This window comes from Triticum dicoccoides, chromosome 2A (assembly GCF_002162155.2).
Source record: "Triticum dicoccoides isolate Atlit2015 ecotype Zavitan chromosome 2A, WEW_v2.0, whole genome shotgun sequence".
Classification (NCBI taxonomy): Eukaryota; Viridiplantae; Streptophyta; class Magnoliopsida; order Poales; family Poaceae; genus Triticum; species Triticum dicoccoides.
In genome coordinates this window covers 781583096-781605605 of record NC_041382.1, presented here as the reverse complement: position 1 = coordinate 781605605, position 22510 = coordinate 781583096, and the positions used below count along the sequence as shown (strand labels likewise).

Genomic DNA, 22510 nt, shown 5'->3' with positions numbered 1-22510 from the left:
CCTCCTCGCGCCGCGCCGCCCCAGCCAGGCCGCCCCGAGTCTGCCTCCCTCCTGCTCGGGCCTCGGCCCTCGCCGTGCCGGCCGGGGCTCGGAGCCCTCCTCCGGCGACCCTTGCAGCGGTGGCCCCGCCGCCCGTCCCGGCCCCTGCCCCGGCGACCCCTACAGCGGTGAGATGGATGCATGGATGAATTTTTTTTACATTATGTTACTAGTTGTTATGTGCATGGATGCATGGATGAAATTTGTGATAGTTGTTATGTTACTAGTTGTTAAATGAATTAATGAATATTGGTAGATGGATGGATTGATGAATGTTGTTATGTTTTGTTAGATGAATTTGTGATAGATGGATGAATTAATGAATTTGTTAGATGGATTTGTGATAGATGGATGGATGAAATTTTGTTAGATGGATGGATTGATGAATATTTGTAAGTTTTGTGTTTGGTCATGTTGTTTCATATGATACGTTATTTGTCATGTTTATTGTTAGGTCATGTTGTTCCATAGGACACTTAAATAAAGCTTTTTTTGCAATTTGAGATGTTGTTTCATGTTGGTTCATAAGATAGTGTCAATGCTTTATGTGATATGTGACGACCTAATTTTTTTTTCACTCGGTGTAATTAACAGGATTTGTGGTGTTCATCTTCGTGGATTGGTCGTCGACATTGGAGGTGTTGGTCCACGATCGTCCCTCTCCTTTGATCGACTACATCGGAGGGTGAGCAACAATTCCATGACCTCGTCCACTTTTTTTCCATGTCACTAGATCAAATTTTCACATCAAGTCATGTAACCTAGGTCTCCCGTCCGAAAGGGTTGCATCGATAAATATGCATTCAATTGCATATTTATCACCGTAGCTCTTTCGGATTGTCCAGCGCTTTCCACGGACAGCCCGAGGATGTGTAGATTGGGTACGTTGTTCATGCTCTACCCCGTTCCGAGACAGGATTTCGGCGGCGCCTCCCTGTTGTTCTCCGGATGCACATTCTCTCGGCATTTTGCCGAGACGTGTATTTGGAGAACAGCGGGGAGGTGCTGCCGAAATTTTGTCTCGGAATGGGGTAGAGCATGGACAACGTACTCAATCTACACATTCTCGGGTGGGATTAGGACCCATCTTTACCTATTAGAGATGTAGGTAGATTAAATGTCGTTTCTCGTCAACCTTGTAAAAAATAAAATATTGATGTGAGTAATTTAAATGAATCCTTAATTTTGTTGTGTGGCTTCCAATAAAGCAGAGATGGCAGATAATCAGTGGATGTATAGTGGGTTTTTCCATCGGAATCAAGTAACAACAGAGTGGGTCGAGAAAACTGATGTGTTTTTGAAAGAGATATTCCGTAGTCCAATGAGGATGGTGACAGAATGCCCGTGTGCCAGATGTAAGAGACGTATCCGCAGAGATAAGAGTGAGATGACTAAGCACCTTCGCACACATGGATTTATGCCCAACTTTAATATGCCGATAAACTTTGCCCAGCGGGACCGTGGTAGAGAGGATGTGATACGACAATGCGTTGCTGGTTATGAGGACGATGGGGTTAGAGACATGCTAGATGATGTCTTTGCTACACAGCCGACACCTCCGTCACATTCAGCGAATGAACCGGAGGAGCCGGAGGAAACCGTAAAGGCCTTCCTGGAAATCTTGGCCTCGTCAAAGAAACCTCTCTATGAGGGTGCCAAGCTGCCTGTGCTGGATGCCATCTCGCAACTGATGGCAGTCAAGGCTGAGTACGGCTGTAGCTGAGGTTGCTTCGAAGCATTTCTGGGAGTATGGGCTAACAGCCTGCCTGAGGGCCATGAACTGCCGAAAACCATGTACGCTACGAAGAAAATCATGAAGGCGCTCTCCATGGACTATGAGAAAATACATGTTTGTCCAAAGAATTGCCTTTTGTTTAGGAATGAGTATGCGGATGACAAGTACTGTAGGAAGTGCGGTTCCTCTCGGTATATTGAGGTGGTCGATAAGCATGGTCAGAAGCAGCAGCTAAAAATCCCTGTGAAGGTTCTTCGGTATCTTGATTTCATAAAAAGACTGCAGCGCCTTTTCATCACCGAGGAGTCTGCCAAAATGATGAAGTGGCACAAGGAAGGGAAAAGGTACAATCCAAAAAAAATTGTACATCCATCAGGAGGTGAAGCATGGAAGTCATTCGATATAGAGTACCCGGAGGAAGCAACCGAGGCTGGGAATGTCAGAATTGCTATAACAGGTGATGGGTTCAATCCATATGGTATGTCGTCTAATCCATACAGTTGTTGGCCCGTATTTGTTATTCCGCTCAATCTCCCTCCCGGCGCCATAATGCAACGCAAGACCATGTTCCTGTCGCTTATAATTCCGGGGCCTGAATATCCGGGGAAGAATTTGAGTGTGTTTATGCAGCCGTTGCTGGATGATTTGCACCATTCTTGGTACTTCCCGAGGTTGACATACGACTGACATCTGCAGAAAAATTTCTTGATGAAAGTTTGGCTACAATATTGCATGCATGACTTTCCCGGTTATGCCCTGTTCTGCGAATGGTGTACAAGTGGAAAGATGCCTTGCCCAGTGTGCATACAGGCCTTGATTTTCATTTGGCTGAAGAAGGGTGGCAAGTATGTTGCATTTGACCTGCATCGATAGTTCCTCCCTCCAGACCATCTTGATAGGGAAGACAAGAAGAACTTCACAAAAGGCAAAGTTGTCCATGAAGTAAACGAGATTCCAACGTTTTCTGGTGTGGATGTGCTTGCTCAGCTGAAAGCTCTTAAGCCTGCCGGTGAAGGGAAAGGCAAAGGCAAAGGCAAAGGCAAAGCCACAGGCGAAGACGAGGGCGAGGGCAAAGGAAAAGGTAAAGGGAATTTTTTTTGAAGGATATGGTGAGACGCACAACTGGACTCACATTACCCACTTCACGCAGCTTCCCTATTTTAAGGACCTCAAACTTCCATACAACATAGACGTGATGCACACCGAAAAGAATGTCACAGAGTCCCTTTTTCACACGATCCTCAACATTCCTGATAAGACAAAGGATAATGTTAATGCTAGAGTTGATCAATAGAATATTTGTGATAGACCACGTCTACACATGCAGCCTCCCACAGGCAGTCGAAAATCTTGGTTCAAGCCAGATGCTGACTTCGTACTTAAAAAGGATCATAAGATGGAAGCATTCAAGTGGCTGAAACACATCGTGAAGTTCACTGATGGTTATGCGTCGAATATAAGTAAGGGGGTCAATCTTTCAACGGGCAGAGTGACCGGGCTCAAGAGTCATGACTATCATGTATGGATTGAGCGGATTATGCCGGTGATGGTTCGGGGCTATGTTCCCGAGCGTGTCTGGCGTGTGCTTGCGGAGTTAAGCCATTTCTTCCGCACGCTTTGTGCTAAAGAAGTATGTCCTGAGAAGATAAAAGAAATGCATAAGAAGGCGCCGGAGTTGATATGCAAGCTAGAGAAGATCTTCCCGCCAGGCTTCTTTACTCCGATGACACATCTCATTTTGCACCTCCCGAACGAGGTATTGTTGGGGGGCCCTGTGCAGAATCGTTGGCAGTACGGCCCTGAGAGACAGAACAAGCATCTGAGACAGAAATGTGGAAAGAAAGCTAAGATTGAAGCTTCCATAGCTAAGGCAGTTATCCTAGAGGAGGTGGCAGACCTCAGGACAGCCTACTGTCCGGACCATGTTCCCACGTTGCATAATAAGGTGTCTCGATACAATACAGAAGAACCCAAGTATAAACCCAAGTTGCCTCTATTCATCGGGCAAGGTGGTAGGGCTGGATGCTCGAAACCTTATCTCATGCCACAAGATGAGTGGGAGGATGTCATGTTCTATATCTTGCACAACATCAAGGAAGTTGAGGATGAGTGGATGAGGTAATACCTTTGCACCATTCTTTTAGTTAATTCGTTATGCTCACTTTGCCTAGTTCTTATACCGCTTTTCTTATTGTAGTCGATTCGTTGAAGAAGAATGGACGGGAATGCTGCCTCCTACTAAAGGGAGGCACTTGCTCTTCTCTGAAAGGGTGCTGATGGAAGGAAAAATTTCGTTGCGTGGTTCATGGAGAAAGTAATTTTTCACACTTACCTATTTCAATTAAACTCATGCACCCTATAATTTCAATTAAACTTGTAGGGAAATGATCCGACCGAATCAATGGATGAAGAATTGAGATGGGTTTCCATGGGTTTTGACCCTATCGTCATGACATGCCAAAAGTATGATGTGAATGGGTATCGCTTCCATACAGAGGAGCACCAGAACAGTCGGCCTGATCCCAAAACCATAAATATTGGAGTCTTCACTGAAGGAGATAATAAAGTAGATTACTACAGAAGGGTAGGAAAAATATACGAGCTTACATTCGAACGTGGCCGCGAACACCTAAGTCTCACTGTGTTCAAATGCCGATGGTTTGACCCCAAAAAGGGTCTGAGACATACGCCTTCTGTTGGTTTAGTTGAAGTTAAACCATCAATCGTCTATGCCGGAGCTGATCTCTTTATCGCCGCTACCCAGGCCACACAAGTATATTATCTGCCTTACCCATGCCAGAAAGAGTACCTAAAGGGTTGGGAAGTTGTGTTCAAGGTGTCGCCGCATGGTGAGCTACCGGACCCGAACGATGATGATTACTACAACATAAACCCCATGACATACGAGGGAGTGTTCTATCAAGAGGAACATGATGACGTGGTCCAAAACAACGAGGATGATGACTTGGGTTATGTTGACCTGGACCCAAACGACGACGACACACGGATTGATGGTGAGGCAGTTGTGAATCAAAGAGACATAATTATGCTTGAAAAGTTAAATGAAGACGCTGACAATGAGGAAGAGCCTCCACCTCCGTCAGACAACGAAGAACATATGCGTGATAGTGATGATGAGACCGGTCCACAAATAGATTACAATAGTGATGATTCATATGGGTTCTAGAAAATGTAAGTTCTTTTAATGATCATTACAATAGTATGCTTAATGTGCTCTTCTGGTATTAATGTTTTTCCTGTATGCTTGTTTAATTGATATCCTTACTAATTGTTTATTCTCTTCTCAATGCAGGTTTGCTAATCATGGGCAAGTCCAGCGGCGCCAGTTTCCTCAGTAAATTCAAAGGACTTACTCGGAGTGGACGAGCCCACAAGGTTCCCTCCCGACTACGCGAGGATGACACCTCACAGGGAGGTGGAGGGGTCGGGGGAGGAGACCCTAGAGGAGGAGACAGCCGGGGCAAAAAACTCCGGGCCGTGTCCGAAATAGGAGGGTCTTCTTTGATGCCCTCCTATACAGAGGCACCTTCTGAGTCTGAGGAGGAGGAATATGTTCCTGATGGCGAGGAGGAGGAGGACGAGGAGGAGGAGGGCGAGGAGGAGGAGGCCGAGGAGGAGGGTGAGGAGGAGGGCGAGGAGGGTGGAGGGGATGTTGATCCCGAGTTGTGGGGTGACTTGCCACCGGGTGCTCCGCAGGGGTGGCTGCGTGGTAATGTCGGATTACCTACACCACCTTCTATCGAGGAGCACAAGTGGCTCATTGAACCTGTGGGGACAGAGTAAGTGCCTCTCAATCATATTTTCAACACATGACAACATTTTCTTATTGTACACATGGCAATCATTTGATTCTTTTGCAGAAACTAGACCCTTCGCGGAAAGGGCCGTAAACCGAACGGCCTTATCACAGTCCTGTTGAAGGAGTTTTGGCCTGGCCTATTCTGCCCACGGCCAGACAGGGACCCGCAGCTGCGGGTTTTGGCCACAAGCTGGGCCCACTATGAGGCTTGCAGCAACGCGGAGTACGGGACGGCCGCTAAGGCCGTGATCACCAAATTTTGGGTAAGTTCTCTTCTGAATCACTTGTCTTCAGTTTCGTTCATAGTTTATCATTGAATCACTCAACTCATGCCTTGTTTGCTTCTGATTTATGCATGATTGCAGCAACTCTATAGAGTTCTTGACGAGCACAAGGCTAGAGCCGACGTGGTCTTGCTTGTGGCTGCGAAGAAGAAAGCTCGTCAGTTGCAGTACGAGGTGCGCTGGGTTGCTGTCTCGCAGTACTACCACATCTACCCGCAACAAAAGATGACCAAAACTCAAGCACAGAGGCAACGACTTACCTTGAACAGGGAGCAGTTCATGATGGTAACTATTACTAACTTATCATTGTTTCAAGCATTCAACTATATGTTTCGTGCTCACATGTCATGCTTCCAAAATTTGCATAGGTTGTTCCTCGTTGGTGCTATGGAAGGCATGACGGATGAGAGAGTTTGGTGGATAGGTGGCTCGGCGACGATGCAGAGTTTGCTGCCAAGAGCATCAAGGCCCGGGCTAACCGTGGAAAAGACGGGACACACGGCCAAGGAAACAGGAACCACTGGGGCTTCAAGGCCATGAAGGTATATCTATATTCGTGATGCATTTTTGTTCTTCTTTACCGTCATGTTCTTATGTATGGCTAACTTCTATTTGACGTTGCAGGAGGACAAGTTGAAGAGGCCGCTCTCAGACATTGAGTCGTGGAAGCTGGCCCGCGAGCGGAGTCATCCCAAGGAGGGCGAGAGCCAGTACTATGGCAAGACCGAGCAGCACCTGGAGTCTTACACTCAGCACTATCAAAAGTTGCATCTGGATGTTCCTGTTCCTGAGGTCGCCCAGTCTCAGATCGACGACACGGCGGTGGTGGCCATCCAGGGGAAGTCACATGGCCGGTATCCGTGTTTCGATGGCTTGATAACTCCTTCGATCTCGTACACACGACTTCGCTGTACCAACCCGAGCCAGTTAGAGAGTACGGGGCGTTCACAGACTCCCTTAGCCCGCCAGCATGCTGTAAGTACTTCCCCTTTATCTTTTTCTCTCTAGCATTCTCAGTTCATTTTCAGCATTGCTCACTTAGAAACAACCTAAATTATGTAGGCATATAAGGCCTTTGTCGAGCATAGGAATCTCGAGGTGCGAGAGTACTTGCAACGAGTGAAGGCAAATGATGATTACAACCGTCAGATGATGGCGGTTAGTTTTGCCCTCTTAAAACCAAGCTAAATTTTTGCACTTTCATTCCTTCTGACCTTCTAGTTTGCTTGTTTAACTAACATCCAGGCTATGTTAGCGTCTTGGAGTAACCGCACGGATCCACCACAAATGGGACCCCCACCACCACCTGCGGGAGAGCCCCCACACGTGCCCGTGTTCGATGAATGGGTGGCACTAGGCAGTGATGGTCCGGTTAGTACATTTGCCTAACTACTGGCAAACTAGTTCTCGTTCATTCAACACTATCATATCATATTTACCGTTAGAATCTTTTCTGAAACATGTAGGGGACCGGTGGCTCGACTACTGCTCCTTCGACCCCAGTCACTCCGATCTGGCAGAGTGATGGTGGTCGTGGTGGCGGTTTTGGCGGAGTGGTCTTGGTGGTGGTGGTTTTGGCGGAGGTGGTCTTGGTGGTGGTTTTGGCGGAGGTGGTCTTGCTTGATGTCGATGATGATTCCGTGCATGTGGTCGTCGTGCCATGCCTTTCATGTTGCTACTTTTATGATGTTCCATGTCTTGCACTACTTTTATGTTCATGAACTTCCGCCGGTGATGATCTTTAGATGATGATGATGAACTTGACTATGTTTAGATGATGATGATGAACTTGAGTATGTTTAGATGATGAACTGTCATATTTCTGCATAATTCCATATTATTTTGCTTTGAAATACTGTCAAATGAATTGAAAAAGAGAAAACAGGGAAAATAAAAAAAATTAAAAAAAAAACTATGCCTACGGCAAAGCCGTCGGCATATATAAGCCCAGGAGTTACCAGGGCTTGCCACGTGGCAGATCTGTGCCGACGGGTCTATGCCGACGGCAGCCGTAGGCATAGATCTATGCCGACGGGTCTATGCCGACGGCAGCCGTAGGCAGCCGTAGGCATAGATCTATGCCGACGGCCCTTGGCCGTAGGCATAGACCGCGAGTTCGGTAGTGCCTTGCCATGACAGTTCCAACTTGTTCATACCTAGTACTTTGAGATCTCTTTAAAGTTTAGAAGTACTAGTAATACTAACAGTCTCAAAGACCAAAACATCTCTCACTACTATCAAACCTCAATCTAAGAAACGAAGTATTTCAACTACCGGATCCGGGCGCTTTGCCCAGTGTTGCGCACACTGGGCAAAGGCCGAGTGCCGTCCCAGTGACAATCGGCAAAACTGGGAGCACAGCAGCACACCATGTGTCCATGATTTGCTGAGTGTCTAGTAGACACAGGCACTCAACAAAATTGTGTCGGCAAAAGCCCATCCGCGGGCATTGGCGGGGCTAGCATAGGGCACCATGTGTCTAGTTTGTCACCAATAGTTTTGAAAACCTGACTAAACAGGCCGTTTGATCAGAGAAAACCAGAACCGGTGCCTGGTCCGGTTTTTTACAAACACCGGATTTTATTCATTTAGCGGTAGCCCATCTAAGTGCAAAATGCCCCTTGGAAAGCCAGGAATTACATCTGAAAAAGTTACAATATCATCTAACACTAGAGCCTCCTTGGCGCACATATGTGCAACAGAATTAACAGGTCGACTAGCATAATGAAGCTGGAATCCATGGAAACTTAATATCTCTTCTTGCATCTCCTGTAGAATGTGGTAGCCAATTGATCTATCCACTTTGCCTTGCTTGCCATGGGTTCTTGGCATTCAAACAGTCCGTCTCTATGATGATGGACTGGTACCCCTCCTCCTTTGCAAACAGCACGGTGTCATGGCACGCCAAGAGCTCCAAGCTAAGAGGGTCAGTGACACCCACATAGCTGGCACATCTTGCCGACAGAAAAGCACCATCATGATCGCGAGCAACCATTCCTGTGGCTCCCTTGCCATTAGCATTATCAACATCACCGTTGACGTTTATCTTTAACCATCCCGTTGCTGGCACAGCCCAACGGGAGGATAGGAGTGCATTGGATACCCTCCTTAATTACCTCGGAGTAAATATCTGAGAATGCGACAAAAACTGTGTTTTTATAAGATGATCCTGCGTGGAAAGACGTACGGCTCCTTGATTACCTCGGACTTAATCCCTTTTTTTGTTGCGGGAATCTCGGTGTAAATATCAGGTTAATTGCAGAGGCACGTGAACTGCACTCACCTACTGCCTAGATCAGCGAGTCATTGTATTTTTAGACGTTGCGTAGCAGCACGCGACGCACCATGGGTCAGATCTGACCAACAAATTATTTATGCCTGGATCTAGCTAGTATCTATACGCTCCCAATCCAAGCAACCCAAGCAAGAGCTTCCCAAAGGTAGTAGAGACTAGAGGGAAGAAGAAGATGTAAGCTAGCAAGAGAGGGTGAGAGTCCACCGTGCAAGCATGGCCATGGAGGCGGTGGTCTCAACTTCTTTGAGCGGCATCATGTCCTCTCTTGTGAAGTTGGTCGTCAACGAGTGGTGCGTGGAGAAGACCATGAAGGACGAGCTGACGAACCTCTATGACGAGCTTATGAACATGGACGCTTTCCTTGAGGATGTCTCCAGCGTGCCGCCGGATCAGCTCGAGTCGCAGGTGAAGCTCAGGGCCCGCGAGGTCAGGGAGCTGTCGCATGCCATCGTGACACACCTCCACTCCTTCATGGCACGCATCGAGTCAACCAAGGGTGCGCTCCTTCCTAGCGTGAGCAAGGTGAACATTCAGCAAGAGATGGACAGATACGTCAAAGAAATCATGAAGAAGGTGGAGAAGGTGAGTAAACGGTATGGCCCTTATCCTTGTAAGAGTGCCCTGGAAAGTACTTCCTCATTGGAAGTCAGCACACGTATGTTTGCCACGGACACTAGGGAATCTAACCATGTTGGCCTAGAAGGGGCAATTGCCGAACTAACCAAGAAGCTGTCCAAGAGTGATCATGTCTCCATTGTGGGGATGGGGGGGGATGGGCAAGACCACCCTTGCTCGAGCAGTCTACGACAAGATGAAAGGTGATTTTGATTGCGGAGCTTTTGTTCCCATCGGCCAGAGAGCCGACATGAAGAGGGTTCTGATGTACATCTTCGACGGACTTCACATGGAGATCTATGGTCACGAACCAGACCAACACCAGCTAACCAACCAGCTGCAAAGTTTCCTGGTGGATAAGAGGTACGCATGGTTATTCTGATAATATATCTAATATGCTTGCTAGTGGTGTGAGCTGATGACATGTGTTTATGTGTATGCATAGTATCCTCATTTACCATAACTATAAACTACTAGAGAAACAAATTGTTTGTATATATGATCTTATCTGTACATAGAAAATACATAAATACATAAATTATGAATTAATGAATGTGCATGTGCATGTGTGTTTTCTTTCCTCATGTAATTAAATAGTGAATAAATTTTAAAGATTACATCTCATCAATCAAGTTCATATGTTAATTAGGTGGGCTATTATTTGTCAGTGTATAATCAGTACTGTGGTACCTACATGTGGACATTAAATCCTATCTAGTACTAATTTCTAATACGAGTTTAAGATTGTATTTTGTTGCTGTATATACAAAAGTGGCACGATAGATCCATTACAAAATGAACTTCTCAAATTGTGATGCTTATTATAATACCATGTTAATTAGGAAAAATCTCTAGTATAGTATGTGCTCCAACGCCCTTCTATAAACGTTTGGTAGTACTTTACAAAGAAACAATGCACTGAGCTGTTGGTAACTATTTTTTTCAGTATTTTACAAAGAAACAATGTACTGAGTTATTGGTAACACCTGCATCTCTGTATTCCTATCCTTCCTGCCTTCTCCCCTGCATTTTCAGTTTTCGTGAAGCAGATTTTTTTTGTCATGATCATTCATTCTGGCCTTTCTGGTGTGATTAGGTGCTTAATTGTCATCGACGATATATGGGATAAGGAAACATGGAACTTTGTTGAACTTGTTTTTAAGGGTTGTGCTGGAATTAAAATCATCACCACCACTCGTAACCGAAATATTGTCAAAGGAGTTGGTGTCACAGTGTACACAATGAAACCACTTTCCCCTGCCGACTCGAAAGAGTTGCTCCGAACCAAAGCTCAAGTTAAAAGCCATGATGCAGAATTTGATACACTGTCAGATCAAGTTTTGTGTAAATGTGGTGGTGTGCCAATAGCTATCACTATGATAGGTGTGTTGCTTGCAGAACATCAAAGCAAAGAGTGGCATGGGGTGTATGATTCTATTGGTTTTGATGAGCACAAGGAGGATGGGGCCTTCCAGCACATAAGGAAGGTGTTGTCCTATAGCTATTATGCTTTACCCTATAATATCAAGAGATGCTTTTTGTACCTAAGCCTGTTCCCAGAAGACCATTGGATCGAGAAGAATATGCTGATATGGAGGTGGGTTGCAGAAGGCCTTGTCCCTGAGGGGTCATTTGAGATTGGGGAGACCTATTTCAAGGAGCTAATGGATAGGTGCATGATCCAGTGGGCAGTGAGCCCTCATGACCCCAGCCAAGGTGGTTGCCGTGTCCACATTTTGATGCTTCGCGTCATCCGTGACCTGTCAAGCAGCGAGAATTTCTCCACAGTGTTAGGCCTAGGCATGAAGCAGGAGAGCATATCCAGAACCATACCCATTCATAGATTAGCCATCCACGAAGGCGAAGCAATGATGGGTCGAAGTCAAAACAGTAGACTGCTGGAAGTGAGGGAGGTGCTGTCATTGTATGCCAGCACATGCCCCGGCAGCAGCTTGCCACCACTCCGGGAGTTTGAAAACTTGCGTGTAATGGATCTGGAGAGATGTGATTTATCCTTGAGAGATTCCAATCTGGAGCAGCTCGGGAGATTGAAAGTGCTCAAGTATGTTGGGCTTGTCGGCATACACATGGCCGAGCTCCCAAGGAGAATAGGACGCCTCAAGCTACTAGAGATCCTCGACGTGACGGCGACTGGCATCAGAGAGCTGCCACCGTTCGTCGAGGAGCTAAGGAAGCTTAGGTGCCTGCGTGCTGGCAAGGGCACAAGGATGATGGGTCGGGTAGGGATGCTGACGTGCCTGGAAGAGTTGTGGCTGCACTCGGCGGACAAGTCCCCGGACTTCGCCGCCGAGCTCCAGAAGCTGAGCGAGATGCGGGTGCTGGTGATCCACTTGGACGAGGTGGACGAGGGCATGCAGAAGAAGCTGGTGGTGTCCCTGCATAAACTGAGGAAGCTCCAGGTCCTGCAGGTCTGGTCCGACGCAGAGGAGAAGGCACGCCTCGGCGGCCGTGATTGGGAAGGCAGCGTGCCATCCTCGCAGCTCCGGCAGCTGCTGCTCTTAGGGATCATCCTACCCAGGCCGATGCCGTGGATCCACCACTCGCGTGTCCCCAAACTCTCCAAGCTGGTGCTGCAGGTGGAGACCCTGGAGGTGCAACATGTGCAGATCCTCGGGCAGATGCCATCCCTCCGCTCCCTCTGCCTCCACATCCACTGCTACGGCAACCGTTTGCTGTACACCGCAGGCAAGCACGAGTTCATGGTGCTGGCATACCTCTACGTCACCAACATAGAGCTGATATGTGGAGAGGGAGCGCTTCCAAGGATTCAGGAGCTGGAGGTTGGCGGAATCAGAGTGGGGACGGACGTTGGTCTGCGGGGGAACATGCCTCTCCTTGAGAGGGTCAGCTACCATCTCGACTGCTGGGGTTGCAGTCCCGTGGAGGTGATCAATGCAGAAGAAGAGCTAAAGCAGGCGAGCCAAGCCCACCCCAACAGTCCAGTCCTCACTATAAAGAGATGGGACGGTGTCGACGTATGTTCCATTTCCATTCCATTTCAGGTAATAATCAAAATGCAACAAGTGATGTAGCAATTCAACTGTCCACGTTCACTTGATTGATTAGTACTACTGCTATAGTTCTTTCTTTAGCTTAGCTATCATCTGCATATATATACTTGCGCTGATTGTTTTGAACTACCAACGCAGGGAGCCGCTCAGTTGTCGGAGGAAGCCACCAAGTCAACAATCAATCCTCTTCTCTCCGGTGCCTATGGCCAAATCCCCCAAGCTGGCTACCTAGATTGCAGGTTAGCTAGCTTAATATATCTCACTATCCCACTCGATCTAGATTTTATCGCTGTTATTTAGCCATCACAATGCGCTATATACTATGCACCTGGCGCTCGCTCCATTGACCCGGCCTGCATATATATTGTTAATTTTATACTCCCTCTGTAAACTAATATAAGAGTGTTTAGATCACTATTTTAGTATTCTAAACGCTCTTATATTAGTTTACGGAGGGAGTATGTTCTAAGATGGTTGTGCATGATGCTTTAATTTGTACCAGCGGACACACCACCACTAGGGAAAGTCCACACCATGAAGCCATGGAGCCAACAAGTCTACCGATGATCTTATTACAGAAAATCTCAAATAATTTCTCCACGAAGAGACTACTTGGTCAAGGCCACCGCAACACTCCAACCCTCACCATGAAGAGATCTAACGCCGACGTATGTTCCCCTTCATTTCAGGCAAGGCAACAAAACACTGGTAGATGATGATTTTGAACTAATATATAATAACTATACTCATGCAGCAAGTGATGTAGCAATTCGACTCTCCACGTTCACTTGATTAATTAGTACTACTATAGTTCTTTCTTTAGCTTGGCTAACATTTGCATATATACTTGGCTTGACCGCTGAGTGCTTTTAACCGCACATATATGCAGGGACCGAGCCGGAGTGGTTCTGAATATGAAGGACAAGTCTCTACCAACAGCATTTCAGCTTGTATCAGCAACCAGTGTACAACCAATGTAGAGCCACATCCACCTCGGGTAAGTACTATCTAACAACTCTGTGGTGTTTGATCTGTACCATCCGGCTGGGCATCTTCATCTTCTTAATATGCCCTTGCCCATATATACACTATATACACACAGGTCGACACGGCCGGCAGTACACTCTCACTGCTTAACAGCACAGATGGAGCCGCTCTTCTGCTGGAGGAAGCCCCTAAGTCAACAATCGGCCCTCTTCCCTCCAGTGGCTATTGCGACACCCCCCAAGCTGGCAACCTAGATTGCAGGTTCGGACGTGGCTTAATACATCTAGTATCTCACTCGATGCAAATTTTATGGCTGTTATTTAGTCATCATGATGCACTATATTGTGCCGCTCGCTCGATTGACCCGACCTGCATATCAATATGTATATATTGGTATATTGTTAATTTGCAGTATGTTCTAGGATGGTTGTGCATAATGGTTTAATTTGTACCAGCAGGCACACCACCACCGGAGAAAGGTCACCCAGTGAAGCCATGGAGCTAACAAGTCTAACGATGACATTGTTACAAAAAATCACAAATAATTTCTCCAAGGAGCGACTACTTGGTGAAGGCGGATATGGAAAAGTTTATCTGGTAAGATTCAGGACACTAAGTTTGTACGTGTGACACGCAACAGAGAAACAAAGCCTGATATTTGATTACATTTTCTGCTTGACATACTATCTTGTGTTCTGATAGTTCATACATTTTGAGTAGGGTGTGCGTGATGACGGACAAGAGATTGCTGTCAAGCTGCTCAATGCTAACTTGCAAACAATTGATAATGAACAATTCACACGTGAGTTTCGTAACCTTATGATGCTAAAGCATCAAAACACTGTACGGTTAGTTGGCTACTGCTATGAAACACAACATCAACCTATGGACTTCGAAGGAAGATTTGTTTTTAGTGAAAGAATACATAAAGCCCTTTGCTTTGAGTATATGCCTCAGGGGAGCCTTCACGACCGTCTTTCTGGTATGAGGCCGCTCCAGTTCATGTATATTACATACATACGTATTAAGCATGTGAAGAAAAATGTCATCTATGTCTGGATTCCATTGATAACCTCTTTGTATAATAAATTTGCAGATAAATGTAATGTACTTGATTGGCAAACACGTTACAAAATTATCAAAGGGACGTGTGAAGGTGTAAAATACCTTCATGAAGGATTGGAAAAACCATTTTACCATCTGGACCTAAAACTGGGCAATATACTTCTAGATGAAAACATGGCCCCAAAACTTGCCGATTTCGGTCTGTCCAAGCTCTTCAACGAAGAACAAACCTGCAGGGTGACGCAAAATTTACGCGCAGGAACTATGTAAGTAAATGCCTCCTGCAAATGAACTCATGTTTCATGAATATATCTTTAATATTTATGTTGCTGTATGTAGTGGATACATGCCACCGGAATACATAAATGGAGGCACGGTCTCAAAGAAGTTTGACATATTCAGCTTGGGTGTTGTCATGACCAAGATAATTGCAGGGCCTAGCGGCCACACCAAATGTGCTGAAATGCAGCATCAAGAGTTTCTTGATCAAGTAAGGGAGCTATCCCTATGATTGGACAAAAGGATCATGTTTACTTTGAACCATGTTATGATATACTGTACATTTGTATGTTGTGATTCTAGCTTTACACTTCAATTACACAGGTAGAAGGAAATTGGAGAAAAAGTTTGAAAGAAACATGGAGTTCTCCCAAGCTACTAGACGCGCAATGCCGGCAAGTGAAAATATGCACTGAGATTGCACTCAGTTGCATGAAGACGGATAGGCACGAAAGGCCAAGTATAGTGGATATCATAAATGACCTTAACGAGACTGAAACTTTTATTGAAAATGTTAGCAATTGTGAACAAGATCCATCACTGCTTACTTCCACTTCAAATAGTGTTCAACCTGCAGCATCACCTCCACCTTCAACACAATCTCCACCACCTTCTCCAACCAGTGGCGGAGGCAGGAATAGTAAATTTATGATCTCGAGGGGGGCCCAATTAACGAAACATAACAAAAAGTTTACTGTTCACGCCCAAAATGCAAAGAAGTGGCTAATGTCGGGGAGGGCCGGGGGCCCTATTGATCCCCCCCTGCCTCCGCCACTATCTCCAACACCATCTGCCATTGCCACCCTCTCCAACGTTCTGGCGCTAGGCCATGATGAAATTGATGTAACGTGGGATGCTAAAGATCAATTCCCTGATAATTCCAAAGCTGAGGTATGTTATAATCCTAGTTGCCATCGCAATCAACTTATTCTTGCAGAAACTAAGTGTTTCCTGTCATTTGTGGCCAAAAAGGTGGCAGGTGTAGGAGAGGAGGAGGACCTACCAGTTGAATCGTCTGCAAGGGTTCAAGAGATGTTTGGCAATACAGACTAACTGTCTGGACCCAGAAGGGAATGATGTTCATCGCTGACGCAGAAGAGAATATTTCTAGGTTATCAGGGGCTCCAATCAGGGACACGGTGCAACCAAGCTATTGCAAAGTGCAAACCATGTCGAACCTCAGCAACAACGTGACTGAGAATGAAAGGGAACATTAGAGACATCTAGACATCTGTGACAGACATCAATACCTTGTCTTGAAGCAGAGAGTGCAGTTGGCTCAAGCTTATAAGACCAATCTCCTTAACATGGTCTGACCTCATTAATGTGTCTTATGGTAGCTTTCTAATAATATTTTTTTGATTGATCAGTAACAGATATTAATAGTGTACTGTTTCATCATCGTAATAAAATATATTGTGCCGCTAATTCTATATGTGAGGCCTGAAGCATGTGCACCATCATGGGCTATCAAATAGAGGCTGAAAATGTAGTATTATGGGAGAAAGACGAGTTCGTGGTTAATGAATATTTACCATAAGTTCGGCATAGGTCATGTGATCACCATCACGGCGTCATCAAACAGGACAAAAGCACCGTATGCATGCATTTGAGCAGAAGGACTTGATCGAACTGTTTGGTTTTGACTGACTTCCTGTTTTCAGCGTAGGTTGCAGCCGCATTGCTGACGTTGGGAACATTAGCTGAATTCTCCTGATATCCTGAAACAGTTACACAGAAAATCAAATGCACACATATTTCTTTCTTTGCATGGAGCAGCTCCCCTGGATTACTTACCATCGACTCTTCATACAGATTCATAACATAATGGACTGTGATATTTGTCAACTGTGTGACAGATTGTAAAAATACCAACCGATCCTGCCAGCGAGGCCCAGCTCGCTCGATCCGTCTAAGGAGGCCCGAGTGCGTTCGATTCAAAATTTTCTCTCGTCCTCGTTGCCCTCGCACGTTCTCTCGGCCAGTATTTTTTTCAACCGTTTTTTTCGCGTTCCCACACAAAGCCCAATAACCAACTAGCCAACACATAGTTTCTGTTCACATTCTAAAGAATTATACTACTTCACCGCTGGTGCATATTATTATCATGACATTTACACAGTAGTTGTTCAAGGGTTTGCTTCCAACAATTTTTTTTCTATGTTAAAAAGTTACCACATGTAAATTATCAGGTCTCCGGTGCATATATTATCATGTCATCTACACAAGAATAACCGATGAATATTTTCCACATTTTTTCCCCAGGGTCAAATGTTACCACGTGTTTTGTACCTAAGTTATCATGTGTGTGATGCGTATATTACCATACTATTGACACAGAAGTTATTGGGGGTATTTCAACAACTATTATTCCTTAGTCAAAGTTACCATGGTGCGTATATTACCATCTCAGGCTCTCGGTCCTTACTTACAAAAACTACATAAAACAATACCCAATCACAACATAGTGCATGCCTAGATGGTTGTCTCAGTTAGCCCACAACCCGTGAGTGCGGGGTTTGACTCCTGGTTTGCTCGTTTTTTGCCGTATTTATGGATTCGTGAGGGCGAGCCGTCGAAATTAGCAACGGGGATTGTTGTATGTACGATCGTCAATCAGCCAACAGCCAGTGCGTTTGGTCATTTTGCAAAAACCATTTGGTGTGCCCATACATTATTCGTTTCACATAAGTTACCGGTGGTATAGTTTTCAATATATTTTTCTGCCTTGTCAAAGTTACCGCGGTGTTTGTACGTAAGTTATCGAGTATGTGATTCATATATTACTGTGCTATTTTCACATAAGTTATCGAGGGTATACTTTTCAATGACTTTGTCCCCTCTTTGGTGAAAGTTATCGCGGCGTTTGTACATAAATTATCGGGTATGCGGTTCACATATTACCGTGTTATTTTCACATAAGTTACCGGGGTATGTTCTTCAACAACTTTCTCCCCTTAGTGAAAAGTTACCGCGTGGTAAATTATCTGGTATGTGATACATATATTACCATGACCGAGGGGGTATGTTTTTCAAAAAATTGCCCCCTTAGTTAAAGTTACCATGGTGTTTGTACAGAAGTTATCGGGTATATGGTTCATATATTACCGTGCTATTTTCACATAATATATCGATGATATATTTTCAATAACTTTTGTTTCCGGTGCAAAAGTTGCCATGATGTTTGTATGGTGCTTATTACCATGTTATTTAAACAGAATTATCGGTGGTATGTTTGAACAGCCCCCCTCCCCCGGTAAATCTTACCGCAATGTTTGTATGTAAATTATCGGATATGCGTTTTGTATATCACCTTGTTATTTTCACATAAAGTTACCGGGGTATCTTTTTGAGAAACTTAATATGTGTGTTTGTAGGTAAGTCATCAGGTCCGTGGTGCTTAAAATACCATGTTGTTTACACAAAATTTATCGAAGTATGTTTCAAAAACTTTTTTCTCTAGATCAAACAACCTTTTTTCTGGGTCAAAATTAATACCTTGGTGGTATCGAAGTTGTCAGGATCAAAGTAGAAAACATCGTCGAAAGACAGTTTACTGCAAGAGAGATGTGTATCTGACAAAAACATCATTCTTTTTGTAGCTTTTTTTCTTTTAATTTACCACAAAAAATGGAAGAAAAGTGCATAGAAGCTAGTAGAATGCATCGGCTACTAGCATGAAATAGCAGCAGCACTCGCTGCTAGCTAGTAACTAGCCTAATTAGCAGACAACAGCTAGCCTAGCTAGCCTAACCTAGCTAGTAAACAGCAGCAGATCGCATATGGAACAATGGCAGGAACAACAAATAGCAGCAAGCGCATGGAGCACCCTAAAAAAAAAAGCCAAGCGCATGGAGCCCATGCACGGGAGGAGCAGCAGCAGAAAAGTCCACGCGCGTCTTGTGCGGAAGGGGAAGGAGCAGCGCGCAGCCCACGCGCGGGCGTTTGCGGAAAAAAAGCGTTGATCGCTTGATGCAAATCGTACGGCGCTGGATGCGGTAGGTAGTTTTGCAGAAAATCTTCCGTGTGCCAGATACATATTTCGTAACATAATATGTACCTGAGCTCAGATTAGAACACGCAGCAATGCAGCACAGCAGGAAGTTGGAAGTTGGAAGTTGGTAGCCACGAGATCGCTTCCGTGCCATATTATCTTTCATATCACTTAAACAGCTTTGACTGGCAGTAAGTGATTCACGGCGCCGGCGAGCAGGAACTTGTTGAGTGCCTTGCCGTCGCACGCCCTTTGGAACGCCCTGCCACGAAGAGGGCCGCGGAGTGTTACTGAGTCATTGCAGTGCTGGTGCTGCGCGTACATGGAGTCATTGCAGTGCAAAAAAAAAAAGAGTCATTGCAGTGCTGCGCGTACATGGAGATGGCGCAGCCAAAGGAGACAGGTCCCGCCGCGGCATTGGGTCCAACAGGTGGCAGGCGTCGCGGAGGTGGCCGAACTCAGAGTAGGCGCGAAGGAGGTGGTTGGCGAGGAAGAGGTCCGGCAGAGCCCGAACATCCGGAGACGCACGCCGACGGTGTAGCCGGTGGCGAGCCCCGTTTCTCTCCGGCAAAGGCCGCGGCGAGGGCGAGGCTGGTGCTCGGCGGTCGCCGTGTCCCGCTTTGGACCGTATGCCGCTCTTCGTTATTTGAGAGAGGCCCTGGGCCGACCCCCACTAAGGAACGAAGGGGATAGGCCTGCTCTTGTCGTCTTCTCTGTTCGCATCGACCGCCGCTGCATCTTTCTCCCCACGCCGGCCGGAGCGTAGCCTCGTCTGTCGCCGTGCCTTCCACCAAAATGTAGCGGGCCTCTGCTTCTCCCTTTTGTCCTGCGCTGGATGGGGTTTGGTCGCGGCATGCCGCGCGGGGTATGTGATTGGTTCGAAGCCGGCGAGCAGTGGAGTAGGCGACCGCCACCGTGGGAGGAGGATGAGCGTGTGCGTCCCCATCGTTCCTCCATGTGCGGAAGCAAGATGCCGGCTGCTCTTGACCAGTGCTACTGAAGCTTTTACTCCCTCTCTTCCAAATTTCTTGTCTTAGATTTTTCTAGATACGGATATATCTAATACTAAAATATGACTTAACACATCCATATCTAGACAAATCTAAAACAAAAATTTTGAGACGAAGGGAGTATTTACTCCCATCATTTGGGCCCAACTCAATGGATTTCATTTGCGAATTCCGAATCTTACTTGTTTGGCTGCCACGGAATTGACCGTCGGATTTTATTCTTAAATTTCAGAAAACAGAAACTTGCCTAGCCCCAAATCCCAGCGCAAACCTCTTTTTATCGGTGCAGGGATGTACCGGTGCTAAATCCATCCTTACATTTTTGGAGATTGGTGCACATTGTCTACATGCATACTAGTAATCCTTTGTATTCTGTTGAACATCACCATGTATGAAATGTCTTGTCAACTCTTGTCAGCACTTTTGGTCAGTACGATGCATGCATGGCTCAGACATACTCTCCTCCTCTGGCTCCCATAACAAAGGTACCCATTTAAATTTTATTTGACATTTTCAACCGTTCATATCTTTTAAACCAAAATTACATATGTGAAATATTTTATATATTTGATCTCCGGGTGTCAAGACCTTTAGAACAAGCTCAATTTTGGATAAATTTCAAATAAATTTATTTTCCAACATTTCAGTTAACTTATTTCACTCTATACATTCTGTGTGAAACTGCTTATTTCAGTGTTCGAAACTTATTTTACTCTATATATGGAACATATGAAACATGTTATTTCACTCCGTGTGAAACTGCTTATGTCAGTCAAATTTAAAAATAACATGTTTCACACATTTCAAAAAGTAGCCATTTTCATAGATTTCACTTAGTTCAAAAATCTAATTTCACTAATTTCGTAGATTCTAATTATTTCAGAGAAATATGTGTTTGAATTATTTTTTATATGACTGAAATAGTTTTTTAATTGAAATATTATTTTTGTGAAAAATCCTTATTTATTTCTGTATATTGTGAGTGTAATGTGTTTTCTGAAACTAGTGAAATGAGCAAACTCTATCTTTTGTAACGAGTAAAATCACTTTTTTGAAACAAGTGAAATATAGTATTTCAATTGACTGAGTGTAATGTGTTTTCTGAAATAAGTGAAATTAGTTTCTTGAAACGAGTGAAACATAGTTTGAAAATATAATTTTTTGTGATGTGTGAAATAAGTTTTTTAAACGAGTGGAATACAGTACTTCAAATGAGTGAATCTAATGTGTTCTCTGAAATGAGTGAAATAAGTTTTTTCAACTGAGTGAAATCAATTGTTTGAAATATATGAAATATTATTTTGAAATAATAAAATCAATTTATAAATGAGTGAAATCTGTATTTCAAATTAGTGAAATAATTTGTTCGGAATGAGTAAACTTTGTTTATTGAAATGAGTAAAATCATTTTTTTTGTAATGTGAAATTAATTGAAATAGTAAAAATTGAAATCTAGCCAAAATGTATCGAAGACCGGTCTTGTTTTAAAGGTCTTATCACCCTGAATTCAAATGCACAAAAAAATTCCCCGATATGCGGGAGCAAGATGCATGGAGATGCCAGCTGCTACCAGTGCCACTGAAGCTTTTATTTAGTCCCACGTCGTCTATTCAAAACATTTCCCACCGATTTCTAAGTATTTTCCTAAGTAGAGTAGATAGTTTGTTTTATCACAAGAAAGGACTCCTCCTCCGATTTTTATTGAAAAACTCATATGGTTCAGAGTAAACTAAGGGCTCCTTTGATTCAAAGGATGTTCATAGGAATTTTGCAGGATTAGAATTCTTAGGATTTTTTACTATGTTGGTTGTTTGATTCATAGGATTTTCCTAAGGATTCCGATGACTACTTTTCATAGAATTTCTAGCATCCACTTAATCCTCTCCATAAGAATCCTTTGTTTTTCTTATAATGCAAGCGCACAACCCAAAATTGATAGGATTGAAATGACCATGGCATTTCAATCCTATGCTTTTTTTATTTCGGTGTTTTTAGAATCCTATGAATCAAAGAGGCCTTGAACAGAGACAACAGAGTAGATAGTATGCAGTGTATATGGCAGTATAGTATAGGTCTAGGGTGAAAATGGAATCTTGAGGCACTTCCTATGTTCTCCATCAGATCTGGAGGCATGTAAGATTAGCTCATATGATAAAATAACATCGACAGAACTTACATTCGATGGCTTTTTGAAGGATACCACCGTTAGTATAGCAGAAAGCAGCTCTGCATCATTGCTTCGTTTTGCAGGGAAAGCTACATGATGCCCCCAAAGCCGAAGAAGGAGGCCGACCTACCCTTCTATGAACTGTGCCAAGAAAGATAAGAAATTTGGCCCTCCTTGTTCCAACTGAC

The 22510-nt window shown here is 44.7% G+C and overlaps 1 pseudogene; it reads left to right on the top strand.

Annotated features, from left to right (window-relative positions):
* Window positions 1-9302: 9302 nt before the first annotated feature.
* LOC119357279 lies at window positions 9303-16513 on the top strand (annotated as a pseudogene).
* Window positions 16514-22510: the final 5997 nt, after the last annotated feature.